Source organism: Sardina pilchardus, chromosome 19, assembly GCF_963854185.1.
Source record: "Sardina pilchardus chromosome 19, fSarPil1.1, whole genome shotgun sequence".
In the NCBI taxonomy this organism is placed as follows: Eukaryota; Metazoa; Chordata; class Actinopteri; order Clupeiformes; family Clupeidae; genus Sardina; species Sardina pilchardus.
Window position 1 is genome coordinate 31775454 of NC_085012.1, and position 7513 is coordinate 31782966.

At 39.7% G+C, this 7513-nt stretch overlaps 2 long non-coding RNA genes across 2 annotated transcripts; one reads left to right on the top strand and one right to left on the bottom strand.

Moving 5' to 3' along the window:
- Positions 1–435: 435 nt before the first annotated feature.
- Positions 436–1055, top strand: LOC134066441 (uncharacterized). The gene is made up of 2 exons (XR_009936430.1): positions 436–714; positions 844–1055. It is a non-coding gene; the product is annotated as an uncharacterized LOC134066441 (long non-coding RNA).
- A 3874-nt stretch (positions 1056–4929) lies between these two features.
- LOC134065639 (uncharacterized) lies at positions 4930–5595 on the bottom strand. Its single transcript, XR_009936316.1, has 3 exons — positions 5503–5595; positions 5284–5393; positions 4930–4998 (listed from the first exon to the last, which is right to left on the bottom strand). It is a non-coding gene; the product is annotated as an uncharacterized LOC134065639 (long non-coding RNA).
- Positions 5596–7513: the final 1918 nt, after the last annotated feature.

The following is a 7513-nucleotide window of genomic DNA, read 5'->3' on the forward strand; positions in this document are numbered from 1 at the left end:
TATTTCACATGAACACAAATGCTGAAGTCGGATTATTCTATTGTCATTAATGTAGTATCATCAACTTTTGAATTGTTACTGTTAATTAGCTTATAGCCCACTGTATCGTTGTTATTTGTATGGGCGTCTGCTAAATACCGTAACCATAACGTACAGTAATTAGGCTATTATGCTATTCCTATCTTTTACTGTCTGTAGTTAACTTCCTAATTTCTGTATCTGTCCCTTATTATGACCTACATCGTAAATCCTCAAATTATATATACTTTATTTAAAGCTGAGCCTCGGATACTAGCCGTGGTCGTTTTGAACAAAGCCCCAAATATAGGTCTGTGCTTTGCGCAGCCTCTACTTAAAAGACCTTGGTCATAATTTGAGGATTTATGTTAGGCTAGGTTCTAAGAGAGACACATTTACTCAGGTTGGACAATGTAATGTCTCACACATGTCGTGTTTTATTTTACTCTGCCCTGCCTTTTTAGGAGCGACTGCTTTGGACTCCAGTTTTGTGCGCAGTCTTTTTGCACACACCTCGGCGAGGGAGAAGGACAAACAACATTCAGCCAATGAAGCACAAAATGCGTGACTTGCAACAATCTCACTGGCTCTTCAACCACCAATGTGGAGGAGCATGAAGAGGCTACTACTTCTACTGACCATCACAGTGACCACAACTATGAAAAGACCTGGCATCGGAGATGTCAGCACTGGAAAGTGAGTGTGTGTGGCTCATGAGTTAAGGGCCAGGGATGAGAAACGGTCCTTGAATGAATACTTTTTTGGAATATCTAAATTCACGGTCATCATAGTGTTCATTAGCACATTAGATGTAATGTTTTTCAGATTCTCAGATCTAATCTTATGGCCACCTAAGAAACAGCAGTGAGATCACAACACATGATTGGTACAGTGTATCCCCAACACATCACATGATTGGCCAGATGTATTCACATGTCATCTTTTGGATCTTTCAAACTGGATTGTGGATCCAAACATTGTAATGCTTTGTTTGACACTGTCTTGACAGGTCTTAAATAAAATATGTTGAACCATGAGTTGAGTTGTCTAAATCTATTGGTGTAAAATCATTTCTAAAGTAGTTAGTACTGTTTTGTAGTCATAGATGTTAAATGTTATTTTGGTGAACCTACAAACCTAACAGTGTTGCATAGTTTCTGCATAAGAGTAAGTTGTACTCTCAAAATCTGTCTTTATTTTCTTATTTGTGGTGCTCAATGTCATCTTGTCAAGTGGTACATTTTACCTTATCAGGTGCTGAAAGGACACTGAATCGGTTTTAATTTTATTATTTATTATTGAAATGTGGCAGAAGACACTATTACAGATGGTCAAGTAACTCAAAGTAGTATGAAATTATGCCTGTGAATGAGTGTATTTGAACACTAGAGGTGTGTTGTGGTGGAATTCACCTCTGTTATAGTGTGACAGCTGTTGTCGTACTACTTGCTATTGTAGCAGGGTTGATTATAAGCTTCCCTGGATTTCCCCTTATTCCCCGCATGTTCTGTACAATGTTGCATGGTGAAAAACTGTTTCATACTACTCTGGGTACAGTAAATAGTAGGCTATTGGGTGTGTGTGGCTTGGATGTGGAAGGAGTTGGTTCCCACGCTGCGGAGGACCCCTTACTAGTTTTCATTTAGCCCAGCGGGTGCGGCGACAGTCCTGAGGCAGAGGTATGGTGTCATCAAAATGCGATCTAGTAGAGTTGTAGTTTGTGCTGTTTCTGTAATGTAGTCTATCTACTTGTGTTGTGCTCATTATATACACTGGCTACGTTGTTTTTATGTCTTGCCAATGTCCGGTGCACAAATTTATTCACGCTGCAGATATCATAGACCTAAAAAAAATGCAGATATGCAGATATGGAGTTAGCTAGTTTGCAGAGCGTGCGGTTGTGGCTGCTATCGGTGTGAATCATAGACCTGAAAGAAATGAGAGGCTACATGTAGTCTATACAGAAATCGATGCGTCTTGCGTAATGCATGCCTGATTGCTATTTTTTTTTTTTTTTTTTTTTTGTGCTTCAGACAGAGCAATAAACAGCAAATTAAGGTTACACCGTGTTGCTTGGTTTTATGTAATAAAACCTGCCTGTAGCCGGCTATTTCAGCAAAACCCAGTTTCGATTTTAAAAACGCAATTAGCGTGAGAGGGAGAATGCCTCTTTGCGGCTATTTATTAAATTATATGTGGCAATAACATGAGCTTGCTAGCTGTCAGCCACTTAACTAACAACGTTACCTAGTCAGTAAACTACCACTAAAATCATGTTTTTATTATAGGCCTATTATTCCCATGCTGATAATAGCTATGCATCGGTGCTCCAGTCTCCGTTTCCTGTAGCCTACAGCCTCCGGTTTTGGTTGCCCGTCCCCGGGGAAAATACAGTAAAACTACCTATCCCCCCCCCCCCCCCCCCCCCCCCGTTTTTTGAAGACAAAACTTGTATGTATTTCAATCGGATTGAGAGTCAACCTGAAAATGTACCCGTTTTTATCCCACATTTTTGGGATTATCTTCCCGGTTATGGCGGTCCCGAACATCGTCACCTTATCTTAAAATAGCCTGATTAACACCACTGTATGAGGGGTTAACTAGATAAATGTATGCTATGGAAAGCCAATTGGAACAAACTTGGGGCAGACAATAAGGGATAAAGGAAAACTGGGGGTAACAAATAAAGATCGGAGCCTAAAATTGAACATTTCTCTAGATCTCTCTGTCTTTCTCTTCCATTCAAACGGGCAGTGTGGGCAGTCATATTGGGCGAAATCGGTCGTAAAGATGGCGGCGTTCTACTTGATAGTGACGTAGGTGGCACAAATGAATATTCTTGTTAAGAGAGACACTGATACAGCTATCTGAGAGTAGTTGATACAGGTGTAATCAATTTAACTGGCTAGTCTTAAGAGAGCCAGAGTGTACTCTTAAAGCCTGAGACAGAGTAAATAATTTAAAAGTTGAATGTAGAATAGATAGTCTAATTAATGTTGATAGACAGAGAGTTTAATGGATGTTGATAGACAGATTGTTTAATAGATGTTGATAGACAGTTTAATGGGTGGATGAGTGAATGGTCTGAAGAAAATGAATGGATAGAATGTTGGATGGAATGTGCCTTATATTCTTGTAGAATGGAGAGACAGCTCTCTACTGAGAGTAGTGGATACAGATACAGGTGTAATCAATTTAACTGGCTAGTCTTAAGAGAGCCAGCCTGAGACAGAGTAGATTGTTTAAAAGTTGAATGTAGAGCGTCTAATTGATGTTGATAGGCAGACTGCTTAGAATGGGTGGATGAGTGAATGGTTTGAAGAAGATGAATGGATATAAAGTTGGATGGAATTAGGAGGACTTATTTTGATACTGTTGTGCGCAGAGGATACAGGGGAACAGAATATGTAGTCTTCAGAGAGATTGTAAAGCCTGAGAGAAACTGACAGTTGGTGCCCAGGTGGCTGACCAGCTGGAGTAAGATTCTAATTGCTGCCGTGATGTCATAATGAGCAATGTTAAGTCTATGGGGGAAATTGTAATAGTTTTTAACTAATAGTTTAAAAAGTATAAAAGCTACAAAGTTGAAAAGTCATAGCACACATGTCCTAAGTAAGACCTACGTAACGCAGTTTGAATGAAGTTTCTACGTTAAACGGTTCTAGCTGATTTGCGTGCGTTAGAAGAAGAAGAAGAAGAAGAAGAAGAAGCCTAGGAAGAACAGTACAGTGCATTTTCATGCACTGTAATAATAAGAAACCTAGGGAGAACAATATAGTGCATTTTCATGCACTATAACTAGAAATGCAATTCCAAGGAATAGCTTGGTTTCACTCTGTGTCACAATGCTACTTCAAAATTCGAAAATAGCGTTCGAAATTCAGATGGAGGGCAGGGACAGAAATAGCTGGATCAGGAGCCGGTTGCACAAAGCACCTTTAGTTAACATGTTCCCTTAAAATCTGATTTAAGGACCATTAAATCGTTTGCACAAACAGTTTGGGGCTATCAGTTAGGGCGTAATCAAAATATGGCCGAGTCCAATTCATCATAACGAACGTATACAGCCTATTCAGCCGACACTGACCAGTATATTCCCCCGCTGATACATTGATGCGCGGTCAGGCTACTGATTTCACCGGCAGTCAATTTGTGAGTTACCGTCTCGAGTTGGACCACCGTACTTTCCGCAACTGTGCGCTACCAGCCGTAGGCTACTATCTGTTTTTAATGCAACAGGATCAGTCTGTGGTGGCAGACGTCTTCCACACAGTCTGCAGCGTAATAATTCATAACGTCTATAATGCACCGTCTCAAACGCCTGTTGGCGATCATTAATTTTTAAATAATAAATACATCAATACAGTTCATTTGTAATCTCGAAAGCAAGATAATCAAAGTTGTGGCACAGTGGCCTGAAAGCACGCATGACGCGCCTCCTCTGGATGAAAGAAACACCTTTCAGGAACGGAGACAGACCTCAGGCAAGTTGTCTAAATTGTAGGCCTGAGGCTGTTTGACCTAAATATGTAGGCTAGCCTATTAGTTGTGAGTGATATCAGTGTGTTAATCTTCAATTCCATACAACAGGAGAGCTATAACTTCAGTCTGTGCAAAACTCGTGCAGTCAATGAACGACGTAGGCTACAGTAGCCTACTGCAAGCCTAGGCTATCCACTGAGCGCTACGCCATGGTCAACAACTAAATTGCAGAAGATGATTAAATCACTATTATGAATCACAGTCAGTCCGACTCATTTGATTGCATGTCATAAATGAAATGGCAATACACATTTAATGACGAATAGTATTTATTAAATGGAAGGACCTCGTCAGTCAATGTCAATGTAACTTCTATTTCGAATGTATCTATTTCTAATTTTCTGAAGCAATGTATCTATTTCTACATCTCTGATACAGCAAAACTTCTTATTGGAGAGCCAACACGTCCTCTGTTGATTCAATGGTTCGTCGTTGTTCCTGTAATGAAAAGAAAAGGAAACAAGAGCCTAATTAGGTCTGGTGACATTAGCTTGTAGCTGCACTGCAACGAGATGTAGAAATGTGCGAAGTGGCCAGCGGAGTATAAGTTTGTTTGACATTATGTGTGAGCACAAAAGTTAGGCCTGGGTCTACCCAGTCCACCCAAGCCTAAATCGCATATGCCGACTTAGTGAGAACATCTGTATTTGATACGATATGTTTAGGATTATAATATGTAGGCTTAACATTTTAATAGGAAACACAGTGGCATCAATAACTTACTGTTCCGCTCTCCGTCTCTTTTACGCTGGGCTGGCGGAGGATAGACAGGATGACGGGCACTATCGCTTCACTCATTTCTTTGACTGGCTCACTGCCGAAGGTCTGACTCACTGCAGAAGGTTTTGATGGTTAGCTATACAGTCATAACACTACGGTCACTAACGCATTTAATTAGCTGCTAGACTCAACTGAAAATATATTGTTATCAGACTAGGCTACCTTTCTGATAGGACGCGCAGATCCTGTCCACCAGCACTCCCCATCACTGGGTGCGTCCAATGCATGTCAGCGACTATTGCAGCTGGAGCTAGGACACCCCCTGAATAAAATATATTCATAATTATGGAATAAACGTCGTTAGCAGGCCCAACATTAGGTAACCAGAATCGGGTTATAAGCCAGCAAGTTTTAAACGGACGTCAGTTAGCTAACGTTGACTAGCTAACGTTAACTTATTATAATTCATATCCATAGCATAAAGAATGAAAGCAATATCAGGTTAAAAGTTTGTTAGAGAAAAATGTAATCGCCATTACTGATTACAAAAGACAAATTAAAGAAGAGAATGATCTGTCAATTAGGCCTACCAAGTCTGTATAACGAACTTTGGGCAATCTAAGCATGAGTTAGGCCTAGATAGTTAACGTCATCTTTTGTAGCCTATGCAGCTAATAAACATAGCGTAAACATTTTTTTTTTAAAAAACGTACCTTTTCCATTTGATTCACTCCCAAGGCAGGACATCTCCTTCTTGGCCATAACCGTTAGATTTTCTATAACTTTGTTGTAGCCTACTTCGTGTAGCTAGCCACCTCACCACCGTACGTCTTGCACTTTTGCGGCGATTTCCTCCCAATTTCTTTGTTTTACCATTATATGTGAGCCAAATTTGCTTTTCAATATAGTTTTTCATTTGTTGTATTGCTCTAGCAGGATTATTTTTTTCATCCTCTGGCCAATTTGGCTTCATTGCCTTCTTTTATTGGGTCTATATCAATACAATACAGACTGTCTGCAACGGTAGACGGTGGTCCATTGTTTACTTCCTGCCCTCCATCTCAAATCGTCCCGCCGTGGCGCGTCATAATAATCACGTGATTGAAACCAAGCTATTACCAGTGCATGAAAATGCAAAAATAGATAGATAATGTAGATATGGTTACTAAGGTGTAGCTAGGGTAAACATGGTGGTTGCATAGTTAACAGAGAGTTGATAGTGTGAAGGTAGACAGTTTAAAGATTAAACATTCCAGTTCTAACTTAACTAATGATTTCTATTCATGTTAAAATGTTGATTAGCTAACTTAGCTAATGATTTCTAGCAGTTACGCTAAAAATGCTAATTATGCTAGCAATGCTAACTATGCTAACCATGGTAACTAGCTAGCTTGCTAGTGAGGACTTTTATTTTGAAACATTTGTTGCTAGGTTATCCATGGTGGCCACTATCAGGAAACAAGAAGTTACTGCAGTATAATCATGTTGGTTGCTATGGAAACGGTCATAAACACTTAATTTTAATGGTTGCTATGTTGGTTGCTAGGTACATGGAGGTTTCATGTAGTTGACTGGAGGCATAGTGGATGATAACTGACAGTTGGAATGGTTGAACAGTTCAATAGTTGAGTAATTTCAATGGTTAAATGATTTAATAGTGTATTATTGCAGTGAGGACCTTAATGTTGAAACAGTTGTGGACAGAGGAAGTAGTGAAACAGGATCTGTAGTCTTAATGAGATTGTATGCTTAAAGCCTGAGACAGAAGGTGCCTCTCATATAGCGTTTACGCGTCCTCTCTCGCTCCTCACTGATCTACATAAAGAATGATGGAGCGGCAACAATGGGATAGTCTAGCCCTTCTTCTATCTTTCTTCATGTATATCATTGAGGAATGAGGGAGGACATATAAACGCTGCTTGAGAGGGACCCACAGTAAATACTTTAAAAGTTGTATGTAGATAGTCTAATTAATGTTGATAGACAGAATGTTTAATGGATGTTGATGGGCAGATTGTTTAATAGATATTGATTGACAGTTTAATGGGTGGATGAGTGAATGGTCTGAAGAAGATGAATGGATAGAAGGTTGGATGGAATGTGCCTTATATTCTTGTTAAGAGAGACACTGATACAGCTCTCTGAGAGTAGTTGATACAGGTGTAATCAATTTAACTGGCTAGTCTTAAGAGAGCCAGAGTGTGCTTAAAGCCTGAAACAGAGTAGATTGTTT